Raw genomic sequence first — 21,046 nt, forward strand, 5'->3', positions numbered from 1 at the left:
CAACGGAAAACTTGATGAATTCAAGAACTCGATGGAATTCAAAAATATAAAAAAAGGTTTCGAAGGATCCTAAAAATCTGACAAATTTGAAGTAAAGAAAAGGAAACACTAAAAGGAACTCAAGAATCTGAAGTAATACGTCTTAGATCAATGAATCGGAAACATGAATTATGACGTAATGGTTATGGTCTTTTGAGCTATGATAATTTATTTAAATTGAATGCTAAAAACATGTTATATGGATTAAATTTTGGTAAAAGGAAGAACAATCGACCAAAGTGTGAAATATGTATAAGTGAAGTGAAGTATAAAGAGATTAGATAGATAAAGTAAATGTAGAATTATAAAGTATGAGGCCATTTTAGTATATATATAAAAATATTTGTGATCCTTTTGATCCAAAAATTGTACAAGGTGAAACCTATTTGCTTATGTTTTTAGACGATTATACAGGGTTTAAAATTTAAACAGTAAGTCGAAGGAATAAATACTAATATAAATGGAGCAACCTGAAGCTTTCAAGCAAGAAAGTGGAATTGTGCGATTAAAAAGGGCTATTGTACAGGGGTTAATAAATTCACCTAGGAAATGGAAACGAATGTCTCAACGCATGTGTTTAAATTTCATAAGGATCAAAGGTCAATTTACCTTAATTTAAAATTGCAGGCAAGATAGTAATCAGCTTAATAATTTATGTAGACTGTTTAAAGCTACTGAATTAAAAGAGAAACATGAAATCCCTGATATTGGGACATTAAGGTTTCTAGAAATACAAAATAAATGGGCTGAATAATCTAAAAAAAATTAAATCCGAAGGAGTATTGTATGCAAAGGCTAGGTAGCTCAAATTACACAAATTAAAACATGGAGCAAACCCCTTCTTTTAACATTTTCCAACAAAATTTATCTTTAATAATTACAGAAGCATTGAATGTCAGGGTCTAGGGTTCCGAAACGCTGGAAAATTGTCATCAAAATCTCGAACTTCCGGAAATCCGTAATTTAAATGAAACAACATGATTAAATTTTAAATTATGCTGAATCCGAATCCGCTAGTGGAAAATTTGATGTTCAGATATGTGGTAAATCTGTAGACATCAGGAGAAAAGAACCTTTCTCAAGTTCTTGACCGCCATTAGGAAACACTATATACAGTTGAAAGAATATTCTGATGCTGATTTCGGAAGCGATCCAGTGTATCAGTGGCTTCATATTTCAATTAAAGAGAAGTGTATTATCGTGTTCGTGGCCGTCTCTAAGAAACGAAGTATAATAGCATCGATCGACTCTGAATACAATGCTTTAAATAACTCCATCTGCTTGTGAAGCTCAGTAGTAGGACATTTAAATCCAGTTGTCCAATACCTTTATCATTAAATGTAAATGAGTTAATTGTTAACCTTTTTATTTGTTTATTCTTTTCTAGTGATAATGGTAAATGTGGCCACTTAAAAGTGTTTTGTGTTCAGACACTGTGTAAAAATAAAAGTGTTTTGTTTGTTTTAACATCAACTCATTATGTTGTCAACAACAAAAGTCGCCAAAGATTATGAAATCATGCACTGTATAAAATGAGTAGGTACTGCCTATCATTGCTTCAAACAGCACAACAATAAACATAGTTTGCACGACATCATGCCATCAGTTTACGGTGACAGACGTTTTTATATAAGGTTCTCTACTTTGACTTGGCAATAATAATGACAATGAATTAGAATGAATAACAATTGCACGATATTAGGTAGTTAATCAATCTGAAACCCGAGTAGATCACAAAGAAGTACTACCAAAGTTCAAGCATCTTAATAACCTCCTAACTACTTCAAATTATAAACCGGTGGGATTCAACGAGGTTTGTCGTGTCTTCCTTAATATCAAAACTTCTTATTTAGTAAAATACCTATCAATTAGTTCGGGTTTTGCTTTACTAATATCACTTGGGGAATATATGAGTAACTCAGTAAAGCACTAAGAAGCTGTCAGTTTTCTTCTTGATATTTGTACAGTAATGGCACTGAAGTTATTAATATCACCACAAAAGCATTTGCTGAGACATCTTTTCTCATCCCACAAAAATAAGTAAAGTATAATCGCTCGCATTTGTAGAATGTCCGTCGGCAAATCTAAAGTATATTCCACCTTTAGAATATGACAAATACGTTTGGGGTTTCAAGATGATTACATTTACAAAGTGGAATGAAAGTGGAAGCTTGTATTTATTATTTACGAGAGTTATCCCGGGATAAACTCCGAAAGACTTCCTCAAGTAATTCATCATACGGCAGCAAGTCCTCGATTTCCTAACTTTATTTAGAATGGAACTTGAAGTATTTCCATGCTTACTAATAGAAAAATGTATATGGTAATACTTACAACAAAAAATCTTGTTCCCAGCATGGTGTCGCTCCTTTGACGGTTACAGTAGTTGATTTAACATTTTGCAGCTTTAAAGTAACGTAGGTATTAAACTGAGGTGCTGAAAAGACAAAGAGAAAAGCAATTAGTTTGAGTTTCAGCAATTTTGAGATTAGCTGTAAGTGTGCCATTGAAAAGTTTACAGATGGGAATGGCGAGAAAGAGCTTTTTGCAATGAAACCATAAAATTGTTTATTACATGACTATGCAGTTGTAAAAAGTTTATGGTTGGCATAAACGGACTAATTCTTCCATTTCTCGTTCTGAATCTGTTTTGAAACACGCATAGCACAGGAAACCTTTATGGAAATTTTAATGATTACTTTATTATGTTCGCAAATTACGTGCGCAAATACTACCATGATTTCCACTATAATTTCATTTCAAAGCTCGATGAATTCTCAGAAATAGTAATAACCCTAAGTTTTCAATTTTATAATTACACGATTTTTACTAAATAGTCATTTCTTTCGTAAATACGTATTCCTATAGTGTGTCATTAGGTCATCATTAATTCCTTTTCAAAGATTATTTCAACGCCAATTCTTTCATAAATTTAAGCGTTTTAGAAAATTAGTGCGAATTTTGTATATTAACGTGGTCGATCATTATTGGATTAATTTATTAATTTAAGGTTCATTGGGGGTTTATATTAAATTTTATTTATATAAGTTTCTGTATTGATATAGCATTATTTTTATTTCAGAAATGCAAACATCACTATTTTTTAAATATTGTTAGAATATCTTCTTTTTTGCCTGGCAAACTTGGGTAGTGTATGTTCGTAGTTTCTTGCATTTTTACGAATTAATAGCGTCATTTCTAATAAAAAAAATAGTGATTTTAAAAATCAAAAAAGTGCTCTATCAAATGACACAAAAAGTAAAAATGACTTCCGTAAGAAAAAACAAAGTTGATGATGGTTAACCGGAGATGAAACGTCAGACTTAAAATTTGAAACTAGCATCTTGTAGAGGGAAAAAGTGGTCATAATAATGTGTCATTTATTTTGAAATACCCTTTTAAATCTTTGGTAACAAATAAAAACGATTTTGCAAACGCAAATTTTCTCCCAAGGTAGTCGGAATTTTTTCAGTTTCAAAATGGTATTTTGTTATGCATCAAAATACGCAACTTTGCCAAATTTAAACTACCTACATATCTCTTACAGTTTCCGAAATCCACATAGTGGCCCGCGAATTTGAATCAGCCTGTATACATTTATTTTTCTGTGCAGACAATTTGCGTACGGATAATTCGCACTGGTATAATTCGTAACCTAAAAATTGATTCCAGGATAATTCTCACAAGAATAACATAATAGGGAAAGGCATTTTTCATCCTGAACATTTTGAGTTGTGATCAATTTCGCTTCCAAATAATTAACATCGGGGAATTCGGATTAGGGAAACTTGAAAAAAGTCTTCAAGTTGTGCAAACCTTTGCTTTCTCTTTAAAAACATTGTGCTTGGTGTAGGGCTCCTGGAGAAACACAACGCGAAATTGATTTTATGTAGAAATGGGCCTTAATAATTAAACAGGGCAATAAATTTACAACGCATAGAACTGCAATCAGGTGTGCGGAACTTTTTTGGACATTTTTTCAATGGATTTTAAAGAAAGTAACATTTTCTTCCGCCTGTATGTATGTACGTACGTTGGTGATCCGAAATAACGGCTCGACGGACTTTGTTAAAATTTTGGGGATAGGGAAACCAAAAATCAAAGGCCATCATTTTGAAAAAAAATTTGGAGCGCCACAACGGCCCCGACCTTTTTTTTTAGATAGCAATTCAACATCTTTATTAAATTAATCGAAAGACTTTTTTTTCTGTGTACAACTTACAAAAATTCTACTAGGTTTTATAACAAAAAACTCAAAAAAAATATCAAACGATTATTTTGAATTTTGGCAGTGTACATTAGGCGTGAGGATGTTAGACTGTAAAAAAACTTTTTTTTAACAACATAATTTGTAAATGTAATTTATTTTTTTTTAATCTGAAAAACGCCGGTTTAATCAAAGTAGGTAAATATTCTTGAAATTCTGTATAGAGCCTTAATTTCTCAATCTGAACAACGAGTAACATTTTATCGTATCATGTGCAGTTTACTTGAAAAGATAATACCAAGTAGGGCTTATTTGCAGAATTTCAAAATAAATTCCAAAAATGTTTACCCCATCGCACCTCTCAAACATGAATGCATGGACACACTGTATAATAGGGTTTTTTCAGCCTTTATTTTTTAAAATATTTGAGCTTTTAGGGCTTGAGAAAGTTATTTTATTTACGAACGTATTCAAAGTTGAAACAGCCATATTTTTCACAATTTTTATCCTACAGAAAAAAGCAAACATTTTCATAAAAGCAAAACCTACACTTCACAAAGTTTGCACTTTGCATATCATTAATAGTTCTTTATTTATTTTTAACAAAATGCAATTTTTGTAAAATTAGAAAAATGCATTTTTCACTTCAAGCTCCAGAGAAAGAATGGCATCTACCCCCAGAGTAAAAGCAAATTCCGTTACAGGGTCAACTTTGAAGAAGAAGGTAAGTGGAACCATTTTGATAACAATCAGTGCTCTTCAAAATTAGACGGGAAAACGTGTGCATGAAGAAACAAAATGAACAAATGAAATTAAACAAGTATATTTTGTGCAGAGAAAGCGCATGTTATTAAACCAATAATGTTGCTTAGTAAATAGTTGGGAATAGGGTAGTAGCATACTATATTTGCTATATTTATCGATGTTTAACTTTTTGGTAAATGATTAATAGGAAAAATAACAAAATTTACGCTATATACTGAGGAAGAATCAACCTCTTCGTTAATTCTCCAAAATATTGCATTTTTTCTTTGTAGGTACCTTCCTAAAACAGTTTCGAGATATTCACAATTAAGCTTTAACATCGCCAGCAGATGTGTCTCGTATAGGACGATCTTTTTGCCCTTTAAGAGTACCCTCCTCCACTACACAGTGAAACTTTTGACATCACCAATAGATTTGTCTCGTTCAGATGATTTCTTTTATTTCTCCTCCGCCAAACCGTTTTCGAGATACGCGCTCTTAAAGTTTTGATATCACCAGCGGATCTGTTTCTTCGAGACATGCCAATGTTTATGAGTACCCTCCTCCGACAATCCGTTCTCTTGAGATACAAGGATAAGGATCACGATAAGGGGCCGAGGAGAAGTATGATTGGTAGAAATTAATTCCTTTCGTCGAGACTTTTCAAAAGTGGTTGAATATGGAAAATCGCCATTCCCTTCACTTTTTGTATATGTGTCATCAAATCGTTTTAACTCATAAACCACATGGTTTTTTATAATAAAATTACTTTCCGTACAGACGTACACCATCTCAATTTACATAACAAAGGACTTATGACTATTCTAACTCATAGGTATCATCTTTTCGAAGGGTGTTTTTCTTATCAAATTGCAAAACAATACAACAGCTCGTTGCCAGCTTTTATCAAAAATCTTTCCTTGCAGCCTTTTAAAACACAATCGCGACTTTTACTTTATAGAAGTCAAATCCAATGTTAACCAGTTCTTTTAACTCTTTAAGTTTTTTTTAATTGTGTTTTTTCTACATTGTTATAGTTCTATTTTCACATTTCTTTAACAAACGCAGGTATGCCGTTTTATTTGAGAGAAACATCACTCATTTCGCCACAAAAAAAATGAAGTGTATATTGTGGTAAAGTGGAAGAGCAGACCAATTAGTCTGAACTTCACGCTTTCACTATTATATATTTGATATATCGTTATACCTTATTTTTCATTTTTGTGTTGTTACTTTTGTATATAATATGTGAATAAAGGTCATTATTATTACACCACTTTCATCCCTTGCTCCCAATCATAATCCTCAACGACCCTGCCCATTCTATCTCCTCCGATACTAGCGTTCCTTCACTATTTTGCAACAACTCTCCCTTCTTCCTGGATTAAACATTCTATTTTCTCGTACAATTTCCGCTATTTCACTATCTTCGTAATCACTAGTTGGCATGTACAGTGGACACTTGTACAACAAGAAGACTTTTTGAAGTTTTGAAGTAGCACTTAATGTTGCTAAATGGTGTAGGTAAGTAACAGTTTTCGAGTACTCCAAATAAACGGATTTTGAACTTACTAGCCTGGTTTAATACTCCTAAAAAAATTACCTTTAGAAATTCCTGTCTGCACATCGCGTTATATGAGAATTTTTACCTTCCTTGATATTAATAGGAGTTGTATACTAATAATTTAACGTTGTTGTGCTTCGATCAGAATAATTGGGAATTGTTGAGTATTTTACCCACACCCATATTTAATGGAGTACCCCTTAAAAGCTTTCAGAACGTAAAATACCGGCTCCTCTAAACCTATACTTTAAATTAACTTTGAACAGTTTGAACTTCAATTATCTTTGAATAACAGTTACAAAAATAATGTTTTTGTTCCATTTTGTCCTAATAGAAAATGGAATTAATTAATTTAATGTAAGCATCTCTCGAGTGAAGGCATGATACAAGATCCCCAGCTCGACTTATCTAATTTAGATCGATAAAGATAGCTTTTACCAGGCTACAGTGTATAATGCCTAAGCTAATACTTTTGGTTCTTGCATGGACCTGTTTCAATGCAAGGGTTATTTTCTTCGTGTTGTTTTTGTTTTCCAAACGAGCGAATTTCCCCCCTAATTAAGCCCTGAGTAACCCCAATATACTAAGATAAAGGGTTTCATGTTGTGCGTGTGCATCTATGTTTCGAAGTAATTGAAGCGTTCGCAGTTGATGAGACTTGATTAGTTGCAAACATCTGAAATTCTAAATTATTTAACTCATGCCACGTACACAGGAAAACTTTCTGCTTTGTAAACGTATATCTCAACCTAGTTTACAAAGGAGGAACGATATAAATATGTAATGGGCGTCTCAAAGCTAACAAGCATGTTTATGTGTCTGATGAAAATTCGCAAATAAGGTGCGCATCACCTCTTCAACTTTGTCTACAAAATCTCAATGTAAATTGGACTGCTTTAACCTCGTTGGCAAATTCACTCATACTAGTCAAGTCGGATGGGTATGTTGACACATGTGCCCAGTAGAGATCCACAATTTTCCTGTTAACCCTGTTGATTATTCGGGATCGCGCTGGGAAACGTAATGAAAGTGAAAACCCGATTTGCAGTTTAGGTGATTGTTTTACTTACTAACCCAGGTCTACCTAGCGTGGCGTGGCGTGCCGCTTAATTACGCCGAGCTTAACTCCAGAAGTAAGTGTAGGTGTGAGAACAATGGAATCCGAAACCTGCACTTATAGAATTATTATTGTCACGCCATTTCATAGCTTTTCTTGTAGCGCGCAAAATGAAACAGGACAATATTATGGGTAATCTCCTATTGTTGAGAGTTGTGACAGGGGATTTTCACGTGCAAACATGTTGACGGGTGGCAAAGCTGCTTGAGGTGGCTTCTGGGATTATTTAAATCATCGTGTTTTGAATGCGTTCGCCTGTGAGTTTGCCACTTAGAAGGCTGTCTTATTCTGTACAAGAATAATATTTATTATGGGATCTAAACGTTTGACGCAAACTGGAGAAATCGACCTACCCTTTCTGGGACCACCGCGTTCGTATGTATACAATGATGTTTTTAACGTTGAAGCATACGTATTCAATAGGTCAGGATTTGACGGTTTTCCTTTCTTTGCAAATGTGTTGACCTTTTAAACAGTGTAAGAATTTTTCCCTCGATTTTTCCTCAAAAATGGTAAGCAAGCTATATTATTTCTAATTCTATGTGATTATAATCGGGCAATCAGTCATATATAAAGGTAGTATTCCAGAAAATTGAGTTCATAGTGATTTCTACAAGACATTCTAGGTATTTTTAATGACCGTTATAATTGCTGCATCAGAATCAATTCATTTCATTACATTTAAATAGCATTACCCACGAAATACGAGAGAAATATTTTACGTAGTAAATAATAATTGATATAATGTGTATGCTACGGTCAAAATAATTAATGCGGTTCATAATAACCAGTCGAAGTGAATAATTGAGGCAAGGAAATTTTTTTGAACAGCTCCCAAATGATTTTTTTAAAAATTCAATATCTTCTACATTTAATACGTGACGGTGGTTTCCCTTCTAAAGTTTTAAAAGGAAATGCACCCCAAATGTGTCACATGTGTCAAACAACGACATGTAGGCGATGCTTCTGTTTAAATACCAGAAATATTGACGGGACATATGAGAGTATCTTAATTTATTAAGTGTAAATCTGCGGTGGATTATCTACGACATAAGCACAGAGTTTGTTTATTGTATCTGAATTGTGTCTCAGTGTTGTTTTTCTCTTTGGAATTATTTGTAATTGCGGAATTCTTGTTTAAATTTTATCGCTTTGTAAAATTTTTATTTAGATTTGTGTAATTAATTGTAAAACGTGAAATTACGTGTTGAAAATTAAGGACCTCTGACCGCTGCGATAAGGAGTTGTTATCGGACGAAATTTAATTACGAACGTGTTTTTATCGCTGTTAAGAGTGTTTTGAAGAATTGCGCATTATTTCGGCGTAAGTGGTAACGTTTGGCGCTTCGAAGCTGGCCTTATTAAGTCTAATTGTGATTGGCGTTTTTTTTAAGTTCCTAATAAAGAAGATTATTTTATAGCGGAAGTGGCGTTTCAATTCAATATTTTTAATTATCGAGTGCCTGTGCGCGGGGTATTATGTTCAAACAAGTGTTGTAAGCTTTTCTTTCTTGTACGGATATTGTTTCATGTGTTTCGGAATAAATGTTGGTCATTTTCAATCAATTAGTTGTGTGTTTATTCGAATCCTTTGGGTGATCTAGATAGTCTTCAAGTCAGATTTTCCTATTCATGCCAAAGATTTACTTCAGGTGTTACTCAAAGTTGTGTAATATATTCTTTGGAATTATCGAAAGTAGATTGAAGCCACAGAGTCTCTCAAATTGAGAAGTTTTAAGTCAGTATTACGATTTGCCTTTAGAGCAGATGCCGGATATGTACCAGGAGCGATTATATATCATGGGGATCTCGGACACTATAGAAGATACGACGATAATATAACATTTTTTTAATTGCATGATACAACGATGTACGGCAAACCAAGAAATCAAAAGTTGGGAACTGCTGGTTTTAACAGGACGGTGTACCCGTGCAAACGCCCTAATGGTACAAGAATACCTATTGGACAATTTAACCAATTTCCAGAAAAAAATTGTCCCATGGCTTTTAACAGCATTCCACAGGCACATCTGGTAGTATCCCTGCACAGCAAACTTCCAGGTATCCCAGTTCTCACTAAACTAACTTGATCTAATTGAAAAAACAAACAAAATTCAGTTTCGTTCTTCAACAATTTAATGCTAGTAAATGTAGAGAATGAAATCTCTACTTTTGATTTACCCGAAAATTTATAGCTCCCAGATACGCCACCTTTTTAATTTGATGTCCTTAGAAAGCTCTATTTTTCGGATCTATAAACCTGTTCAACATATTAAGATTCTGCGAGTCCTTCCGATTGCCCGAATTCCACAAATTCTTTAGATCCATCAGGCTCTTCATATTCCTTAGATGCTTCCGTCTCTCTGTATTCTTATGATTCTTTGAATACTTATTGCCAGTTCCAGTTCTTTCAATAATCTCCTTGGGTTAATCGAAATGTTAATCGAAAATTTCTGATCTCTCAGTTTCTTCGTACGTGTGGTTGCAACAGTTTTTAGGGATCCGAGGTGCAAATGTAAAGAAAGAAGCCGAAAGGTACACCATTCCCGCTACGATTCCTTTGTTTGCTACATCGAACCACTGGTCGAATAATCTTATCATTGCTCGCCGACTGGAAAAATAGTTACCTAAAAAATTTAGGGAATTATTATGGGAATTTGAGGAGAATCTGCTAAGAAGTAGAGAAAAACCTGAAAATTTGTAAGCAACTGCAGAAGAGGTTAACAAAACGTGAGGGGAATTTGAAGGTAACAAAGAACAACTTTAAGGCCTTGATAGTGGCTTATAGCAATTTAGACACTTTTAGGGAACATGAAGGAGGCTTCAGAAGGATTTGATATGAAATAAAAAAAAAAGCTTATACGGCGTTTAATTTGAGGGAAACTTGAAAGTTGAAGGAAATAGAAGGGAAAACTTAGAAAATAAGAGCAATTTTAGTGATTTTCTGAAAAAATAAAAAAAACGTGTTATTTAAATTTTATTTTATTCAAATCGGGTGTTTTGACATAACTTGAATATGACTTTTCTTCTTATATCCTTACACATCTACTTTCAGTTAACATTTTGTTTTTTAAATTGCAAAATCCGATACTCCGAACGATCCTCGAGATCGTTTTTGGGCTGATTTAAATTATCCCAACTATGATGGACAACGTTAGAAGAATTAAACAGGAACCTAGCTTCAGAAGCACTTGATGCAATGAGCCGAGGGACAAAGGGGAATTTGAGAACCTATAATTGAGAAGAGAACCGACGTTGAAGGAGAATTTAAGCAGTGCTTGAGGGGAACATCAAGGGAATTTGAGAACCGGGGGAACTTTCAGGGACAAATTCAATGGGAGCATAAGAACTTGAGAATAACCTAAAAGAATTTGATACTTAAGAGATACTTGAAAGAGATTTAAAAAGAAATTCAGAAACTTGCAACGGGCAGGGAATGTGAGGGGAAAAACTTCTCGAGATGAAATTTAAGGGGACTTGGACGGGGGAATTTAATAGGAGCTTGAGGGGAAAGTTGATTTTGACTTGAATTTGGCATCAGGAGAAGTTGAGACGTGAGTAAAACTAATTTCCGGAAAGTTCAAGAGGGTCTTCATAGTTAAGGGAGGTTTGTGGGAAATCAAAGAAATTAGAAAATTTGAAGGGGGAAGCCTACAGGGGAATTTGAGAGGAGGAACTGAGGGGCACTCGAGAAGAAAGAGTTAGTTGATTAGAACATCGAAGTACTTTTGAAGAAAGTGGCTCTAGTTAGACTAAATTGAAATTAAAAATTCACTTCTTATAAACGTGAATTGTTTTTCTTCTGGGCATAACTTTTACGTCTTAATAAAATTGTCGCCCATAGTGATTTTGATTATGTTGGAATCAAGGAAAATCAACCAAATTTAGGGCACTAAGGGCCAGTTTCATAATCACGCAAAAGTCTCCTTTACCTAAAGTTAACTTTATGTCCAAATTAAGGCGGCTGATATAAACGAAATTCAGTAGCGGTGGATCACTATCCCATTTTCCATAAAAAATTGTAACGTAAATTTAATTACGGCGTTACAAATAATTAACAATACGTTTATAACAGTCTTAAAATGGGTTAAATTATAACAGTAATTATTTTTTATCACTCATTATCTACTTATAACTCCAGCGCGTCGATGTTGGAACTGAACTGGAAACACAATTCGATTTGCTTATATAGCAAACAACATTCTTTCTACAATGTTCTCAAGTGCTCAAGGGCGTTTCAGAATGTTTTCGAACAATCACGTCATATTTCTAGGAAAGATTACGTCACATCCGCCTTCGTTCTTTATCGCCGATGACTAAACTTTCATATCTATCGGTATTTCTGGAATATTCGCTGCAATACTCTCACGCTTATGTAGACAATAAACTGCGTTTATCGAAATAATGTGTATCAATGACAGTCTTGTATGATAAGTGATCAAATCCGTTGGAAATTTCATCATAGTGATAGTAGTAGCTAAAATGTTGAACCAGAATTAGGGTTTAAAAATTATGCAATCAACTCAAATTTGTTGTCGGGTAAAGTGAATGTGTAAAAAATCAATTCGTCAACCCTGTCGTCAACTATTAAGAAAGGTCGGTCAAGAGGCTCCTAAAACAGACTACTTTTAATAATAATGTGCTCCATTTTAAACGTACTTCCCATACATACCGATACTACTCACTCATGAATATAAAGATCGTTGAATGTAATTATTGCATCTCTTTCTCGGATCAATAAAACTTAAAATTCAGAGCATTTTCCGCTCACCCTTGAACTATAGGGGCAGCAGTTATATTCTAATATTCAACGCGACATATTTATACTGTATTGCTGTTTCTCTGCACGTATAAAGACATTAAACTTCACAACAAATATGTACCCCGATGATAAAAGAGATCCCTTACATTCCTCTCAGTGTATTACGTCCATAGTCTGCGAAATGAAAAGGCCAATCTAAATTCCCGAATATGACGAAATGATCCAATAAAGTTCCCGTATATTTCCATTTACACGAATATTTAAATTAACGTAAGCGCTTTTTACTTGATCGCCTTTCTTTAGCTACATTGCTCAGTTATATTTGAAGGGTGGCAATATTGCCTTTCCGTTTCAGAAAATCGATCCAGAGGTTGATAATTTTCTTGGAGCTCAAATTTAAAGTTATTTTAACAAACGCTCGTGTTTACAACGTATTGAACTTACAAGCTTTCCCGAATACCTTCCAGGTATTCCAAAACAATTTTTTATAATATTGTAAACAAGTAGAATGCCTACATTTAATTAAAACAAACATTGAAATTGATTATTTGTTTAGTGAAGCAACATGACGAAGCAATAACGTGGCCCTTATAGTATCAGTGAAAGCGTTTCCCATACAAGATGAAATAAAGCATCCTGACGCTCATGCTCGCGATCAATTTTACTTTTACAGAAATATAAGAGGTATTGTATTTTTGTATCATTTATATAACCTTTTCATAACTTTTTAAACACTCGCAGTCCATTTGGACATTGTCACAACATGCAGTAGACCACTTACAAGAATAAAAGTGGATGTCAGAGGTGAAAGAGTTATGCATAGGAATTTAAAATGAATAAAGTTGTAACTTTTTTTAAAATTCAGCTTTAAATCCCATTTAATACCGTTTACCCCATCTGCATATTTCCTGTGTAAATTCGTATAAGTGGTAAAGTGTTCGCTTTGTAATTCGCTTGTTCGCTTATTCTATTGTGGTGGAACATATGGAAGCTAATACGCATCACACGACTGGTGCCCTGTTTCCATAATCCACAGGCATCTCGATTACATAGTGTGATGGCTATTGAAAGCTCCCAGCAACAAAAACGGCCTAGGCAGTTGAATGATCACTACCTCTGTATCGATTTTGTAGTTTTCCCTCGCTTTAATTTCCTGTATGGCCACTTCTTGTTTATATACAGGGAAATCTGTACCCAGCGTTGTGGTTTCCATTTTATTGGTGGGTTCACGCACAACTCACACAAAACGAGCACAAAACCATGGTATTATTGCCATGTGGATGCGAGAATGTAAGTGTCTCAGTATTAAGTTGGACTTATTATTACTTATTATTATTATTTTCTTGAGCAATGTCATGGTCGGATTGCAAAAGAAATGTTTTTATAAAAACAAACAATAATGCGCAGAAATTCATTTGGTCAAAGGCACAATCGGAGAAAAAAATGTAATTAGCTAGACTTACCTTGAGCTCCAACATAGCGAGCCTTTTTTACTGAAACAAAAAAAATCTATAAGTTATATGATCGTAACCGCATAAAATTATATTATCGCTAAAACAGTAAGGCCTAGAGTAAGGCAGTCTACAAGTCGATTATTTGCACGATTAAAATTGAAAATTGTAGATGTACTGGTTTAAATGTGATATTACATCCAACGTCACCTTTGTTTAAAACGTCACGCAGCAAGAAAAGAAACTAATCATCTGGTAGCCCATGGACTGAATACCCTCATTTTTAAGGCTAACACGTCTTTGTATAACGGAAGTGATATTTCAAAATTTCTAACTCTCAAAATTTGATGATATTTAACATACCGGTTCCCATATCACTTCAGATATAGACCAATCGCCCAAGTCGTTTAACGAAATCATAATAAAATCTGCTAATAAAAACATCAAAAAAATAAAGCTTACTGACAAACACCCCTCAGTTCCATGGTGGAACGAAAACTGCAAAATAGCAGTAAAAACAAGCAAAACGGCATTTAATAAATACAAAAAGCACAGAACAATCGAAAATTTCATAAACTATAAAAAACTGAAAGCAAAAGCGAGAGTGATCATCAAAAAGAGCAAAACCGAAAGCTGGACAAAATACGTTTCAACTCTAACAACTCATACACGAACATCGGAAGTGTGGGATAAGATCAAAAGAATACAAGGAAAGGGAGAAAATTTCAAAATTACTGTACTAAAAAATAAAAAGGGGAATACCATAACAACAAATCCTCAAATTGTTGAACACTTACTGTTCTCATTTTAATGATGAAACTCGCCCTGCGGCAAACACACAAAACAACCAACGTATCGAACAAATAATATATCAAGTAGAAGATATGTACCCACAAATAAACCAAAAATTAACTTTGAAAGAATTAACAACAGCCCTAAAACTCCCAAAAAGTTCAGCACCCGGCCCCGATAATATACCATTTATATTCCTTAGAAATCTACCATCCGAGGCAGTAGAACGCCTTCTGCTCATCTTCAACTACATATGGCAACGGAATGTATTTCCAAATCTCTGGCAAACAGCCATCATCCATCCAATACTAAAACCTGGGAAATGCAAAACAGATGCATTATCATACCGTCCAATATCACTAACCTGCGCAATGTGCAAACTTTTAGAAAAAATCATAAGCAAAAGATTACTCTGGTACCTAGAAAACAAAAACTATCTAAATGAGTCACAAAACGGATTCCGCCAAAACCGCTCAACAATAGATAACCTACTGGCCTTAGAGACAGAAATTATAAATGGCTTTAACAATAAACAGGACACCATAGCTGTCTTCTTTGACATCAAAAAAGCATTTGACAAGGTCTGGAAATATAAAATAATTGACTATACAAGTGGAACTTGAGGGGTAACATCCTACGATTTATAAACAATTTCATGTCTAACAGATCGTTTCAAGTAAAAACCAATAACACCGTTTCCAAAAGTTTTCAGCAAAATAATGGTTTACCACAAGGATCAGTCATCAGTCCGATACTCTTCATAATAGCCATAAATGATATAACAGCTACATTGAATCTCCCGGTAAAGTCAACGCTATTCGCAGACGACCTATTAATATATGTAAGAGGCCAAAATCCCCACGCCTTAAATGAGAAAATACAACTCGCAATTAATGCAGCCTCCAACTGGGCAAGAGAAAATGGTTTCCAATTCTCATCCAGTAAATCTGTTGTTATGAAATTCTCCAGAAAACCGAACCAAGCAAATCTCCCACCCCTCACACTAGACAACTCTCCTCTAACAATGCTCAAAAAACATAAATTCTTGGGTCTCACATTTGATACTAAACTGAACTGGAAAGACCACATCAAAAACCTTAAGACATAATGCATTAAACGCCTGAATATAATAAAAGTTCTAGCACATCACAAGTGGGGAGCTCAAGAAAAAATACTCAAAACCATATATATAACACTAATTAGAAGCAAACTCGCCTATGATGCAATAATGTATTCCTCAGCAGCAACTTCTACCCTAAGGTGAGCTGAGACTCGCAACAGGAGCATACCGAACTAGCCCGGTTGAAAGCATACATCGGGAGGCCGGAGTATTGCCACTGTGGCTAAGGAGAGAGCAAACTATTCTCTCTTATACCGCAAAAATGTCCTCCTTGCCTCATCATCCGGATCGGATTTATGGCTCAGTGGTAAGAGCATTGGGTTATAAATCCGGAGGTCGGGTGTTCGAACCTGGGTTGAGGTGAATTTTTCATCTGTGGCGGAGATGGAAATTACCTTAGACCAGTTCCGAGCATTCTACCGGCTACTCCGAATTAGGTTTTCCTGCAGTTTTCCTAATTCGTAAGGTAAATACCGGAGTAGTATAGACCATCTTAAGACCTTCTGCAGAGGCAGCTCTAAATAGCATTATGCGGGTCACTCTGTAATTGGGCGCATGCCTGTTGAGGGCCCAAAACAAGAGAGGGATAATAAAATAAAATAAAAAAATAAAAAATAAAATAAAATAAAATAAAAAATCCAGCATACAAAATCCTATATGAAGAATCCAATGAAAGCTCAAGCCATCTAACTCCCATAAATATCAAAATCCGCAATATCCTACCTCCACCTGCTCAAATAATCCGTAACACTACACCTTCTCAAGTATCAAAAACCCCTCCGTGGTTAGGCACGTTCCCAAACTTCAACTCCTCGCTTCAGATCCATTCAAAAAAAGACCCTGCAACTAAACATCACTTATTCCTAGAGGAAATGAATAAACAGGGGTATAAAACAATACTATACACAGATGCCTCAAAATGCTCCAATGGAGTCGGATGCGCAGTGGTAAACAGAAATGGAAAAAATGTTTTCAGCCTAAATCGAGATGCTAGTGTATTCACAGCAGAGCTCTACGCTATATATAAAGCCGTCCAATTAGCTACTAAAACTTACTACCATCACTGAAGCAACAATATGTACCGACTCATTATATGCTATATACAAGAAATTGACCAACTATTTCCCCGAAATCCAATAACACAGAAGATACAAGACACTATAACTAAACACAAACAAAAATGCAACTTTACTATAATGTGGATTCCATCTCGCTGCAATATAAAGGGCAACGAAGCAGCCAACTCAGCAGCGCAAGCAGCAGCCAAGAAAATAGAAATAGACAAACCATTCCTCCTGGCAGAAGACCTAAAGTCAGTCTATAATAGCGAATTAAAAGACAAATGGGAAAGACATTGGAGTCTCCAAACTACGACACTAAGGACAACAGAGCCAACAATCAGATTAACCACCTTCGACCACCTAACTAGACGAGAAGCTTCAGTAATGAGAAGAATACGAATAGGACATACCGCAATAACCCATTCACACCTAATAAAACAAGAAAACCAGCCGACATGTGACAAATGTGGAAACCAACTCACCGTAAAGCACATATTCCAGTGCCCATCCTATAAAAACGCAAAAGAACTATTTGACATTCCGGACTCCATTGAACTTCAACCAATCAACTCACAAAGAATTATAGGTTATATGAATAATATTAACATGTATAACAACATTTAAAGAATTGTCTCAACATATTAGGCGCCAATAATCATAGCAATTGAAGCGCCAAATAAATCACTAAATTAAAAAAAAAATATTCCTAATATTTGATTAAACCCCCACCTTTAATCAAGTTTCCTAATAATAAAAATAATAATGAACTTTTACAATTACAAATAAAACGAGCGATACAAATTGTAAAGATAAAATTTACAATCTCCTGAATTATCATCGGAAATGTCGAATGGAAACTTTCCAGATGCCGAATGCCTCACTTGAATATTTTTTTATTTTTTATTTTATTCTGGCTTTATTTACGGCTGTCAGTCACTGTTTTTGAACTTTTAGAGCTTCCTTATTTCTTATTGCACTAGTTGTCATACATTGCATTGCGTATGCAATTGAAATTTGATGTTTATGTAGTATACCTATGGCAAGATTGCTTGCCTGCATTTCACAATTGTTAATTATTTCTACCTTATGTTAATGTCATTTATTCTTATATTATCATAATAAATAAGCTTTTATACACACTTAAAACTGGGTATGCTTATAAACCTAGTGACATTGTGGTAAATTTTAGTACTGAAACAATAATTTTCACGCTATCTTTGGCAAAGTTCGAGCAAGCCAATGTTATCTCTCCGAACGCTGGCATTAGCATCGATTCGAGTTTGTACAACCTCATCCCTCTAATCAGAAAGCTAGGTACAGTAATTAGTGTATCTGTGGAATATGACGAATTGTTATCCCTCCGAACTTAAATGAATAATGAGGTGCACTGTAATTTTCGATTAAGTTTGCTACAAAACAAAACCCTCCACGTAACTCGACTTCGGTATCACATAAAACCGAATTGTGGAAAATTTAAACCCACTCAATTTTAATATTATACTCAGCTTAGCTAATTCTTGAATGATTTTAGGGAGTTTGTACCATTGTATGGTTTGAAGGTGTCATGTTACAGGAGTATCAAATTAGAATTTATTATTTCTTTTTCACTGCACTTACTAACTTATTTCTGATTCAGATGGTCTACATTTCACCTAAATCTAATTGATTATATTTCCAATAGTAATGAAGGCAAATTGGTTATCGACTCTGAATGAGGGCTCTTAATTATTCACCGGATGTAATTTAAATTGCAACGAGAAGCTATCGCGAAGAATTTTTCATTTAGCGAAGGAAATCCAGAGCAGCTGTGTCGGAAGATACCGATAAAGTAACAATTTCTTGTCGTTCCCAGTTGGGAAGGGACGAATGAGTTGTGGGATGCGCTCTTCATTTACCGTTGAGAAGGTTGTGTTGTAATTTAAGTTAATCCTAGTTGTTCTAAACCTCAAAATGTGGGTTGAATTGAAAGGTCGATAGACCTCCAAACGAGACTTTAGAATTTAAATTTTTATCCAACACATTTCGTCCACTTTCAGTTTGAAATTACCACTTGATGGATGAAATTAGTACAATGTCTTGTTCATTCCAAATCACTAAATAATAACTCTCCAATTACGTTGGGTATGTGTTGTGTTCTGTTGTTTTATGTAATGATTTTCAATTTTGTTTTGTTAAGACATAAACGAATTGTCAACAGACTGTTATCGATTATCATCTCCAATTTGTTTGAAGCTGTTTACGAACCTTTAATCTTTGTATATGAGGTACAACAGCATTGGACGTTAACTGACCAGCGAATTGTGATTGTAGGAAAACGGAATTTTTGGAAATGATACAAGTTCGTTTACAGCATACGTCTTTTAAAAAGGAGCTAATTCTTAAAACTAATGTGCAAACCATTCGTAATTTTCGACAAAAAATGAACATATTTACAGGGTCTCCCAAGGAAAGACTACTGGAAAGTGGAGTGTCAAACATCCTAGACGTAATATCTTTATTTGGGCCAGTAGTTTTTTGCATAATTACTGCATTAAAATGAAAACCATTCTCCATAAAAACTGCCATGTGCGCTTCCTAGTATTTAACACCTAACAAAAATTTGAAAAAAATTCAAACCTTTTAAAAAGATACTGTTACAGTACCCCCATCTCGTTTTTATAATCGAAAAAAACTGTTGGGATCAATCTGATCACATTTGCTTTGGCGTGTAATCTTGATAATTCTCTAATTTTATGTTCTTCCTTAACATTTTGCAGTTGTAGAATTTTTGCAAGCTTCAGAACGTACAAAATACTTAGGACCCATGGATTTTCTAAATATTGGAAATAATAAAGTACCTTTAGAACTATGAAACCCTTCAAACATAAATCCTAGAACCCCTAAATTCTTAAGAAACTTCAGAATTTTTTTCAAACCTCCGGAATTTACAAAATCTTTACAGGTTTATCTCTAAAGCCTTCAAAACTTTCAATTCTTCATAATGTCTCATCTTTATCATCGTTAAAATCTTAGCAAACACCTGAATGCATTCTAAAACTTTAGTATCTTCAGAATATGCTAGAGCCTGCCCATACTTCAATGCTTTACAATGTGCAGAACCGGATCGTTAGAATCCTACAGAGTTTCGTAATCTTGGACACGTTCGTAATCGTACATATCAGTACTAAAACTTTTGGATATTAAAAATTCCCAGAATATTCATAATTCTTCGGAATATTTGCTATTTGGGAATTTGAGAACCTTAAAACTTTTCAGATACTTCAGGATTTTCTAAAACATTAAAAACTACCTGGGGACTCACTTCTGAATTTCCAATTTCTTAAGATCTTTGGAATCTTTAAAAACTTAGGGGCGTTTTCAATCTTCAGCTGTGCTGGCGTAGTGGAGTGGATGCTCCACTGCGGTACTGGAAATCTCTAGTTTGAACCAGTGTTCGGGGATGAATTTTTAAGATATATATTAGATTAATTTGGTAGAGCAAGCTGGGAGGAAATGCCGCCCACTTACAAGTCGAAGAAAATAACATACGAAAATCATTATATATTCAAAACATTAGAAACATTTAAAGACCTTCGGACATTTAATATCTCCCGATATGGCGTCCCAAAGCCTTATGTTGAAACGTTTAAAACATTCAGTACGATTAGAAGATTCAAAACTTGTAGCTCTTACGATTTCCACAATTTTCACAAGCTTTTAATATCTTCAGACCCTTTAATAAATTCTTCACAAGATTTAAAATCAAGTACGATTATACCGTTCTGACGAAGTTATTTCCTCCTTGAAGCGACCTGTCTCGAGAAACACCCGGTATATGAACTAGACGTGGAAGCACTTTGTTACGAAAACCATACTAATAATAAATTAGTTTTGTAGTATCCGACAGCGCTTGGCATGGGAAAAGTGACGCTAATCTAATACTTTAAGATGTCACTTTCATGAGGAAACTAACAATCGATTTTAAATTCCATGTGTGAACCAGGATGCAAAAGCTACTTTGACGAATCGAAGACCGTACAGTACAGATAAGCAGCTTGCTATCTTTAATTCTTTACCTAGGAAATGGCACTTAAACTCCGATTAAAAAGGTGTTGGCAGTTGGGATGCGCTCAATTAAGTATAATTAGAGATTGACAGTTAAATGAGTTGCAAAATCCCGTCCGATTGAGCAGGGCGTTGTCTCAAAAGA

General features: G+C 34.6%; 1 protein-coding gene across 2 annotated transcripts in view; it reads right to left on the bottom strand.

Annotated features, from left to right (window-relative positions):
- LOC116167227 overlaps window positions 1-21,046 on the bottom strand; it is a gene marked incomplete at its 3' end in the record, with an annotated part of 118,169 nt that overhangs the window by 54,135 nt on the left and 42,988 nt on the right. For both annotated transcript variants that reach the window (XM_031482500.1, XM_031482501.1), the window contains 2 exon segments: window positions 2,374-2,476; window positions 13,897-13,926.

The sequence above is a fragment of the Photinus pyralis genome, unplaced genomic scaffold, assembly GCF_008802855.1.
Source record: "Photinus pyralis isolate 1611_PpyrPB1 unplaced genomic scaffold, Ppyr1.3 Ppyr1.4_LG3b, whole genome shotgun sequence".
Lineage (NCBI taxonomy): Eukaryota > Metazoa > Arthropoda > Insecta > Coleoptera > Lampyridae > Photinus > Photinus pyralis.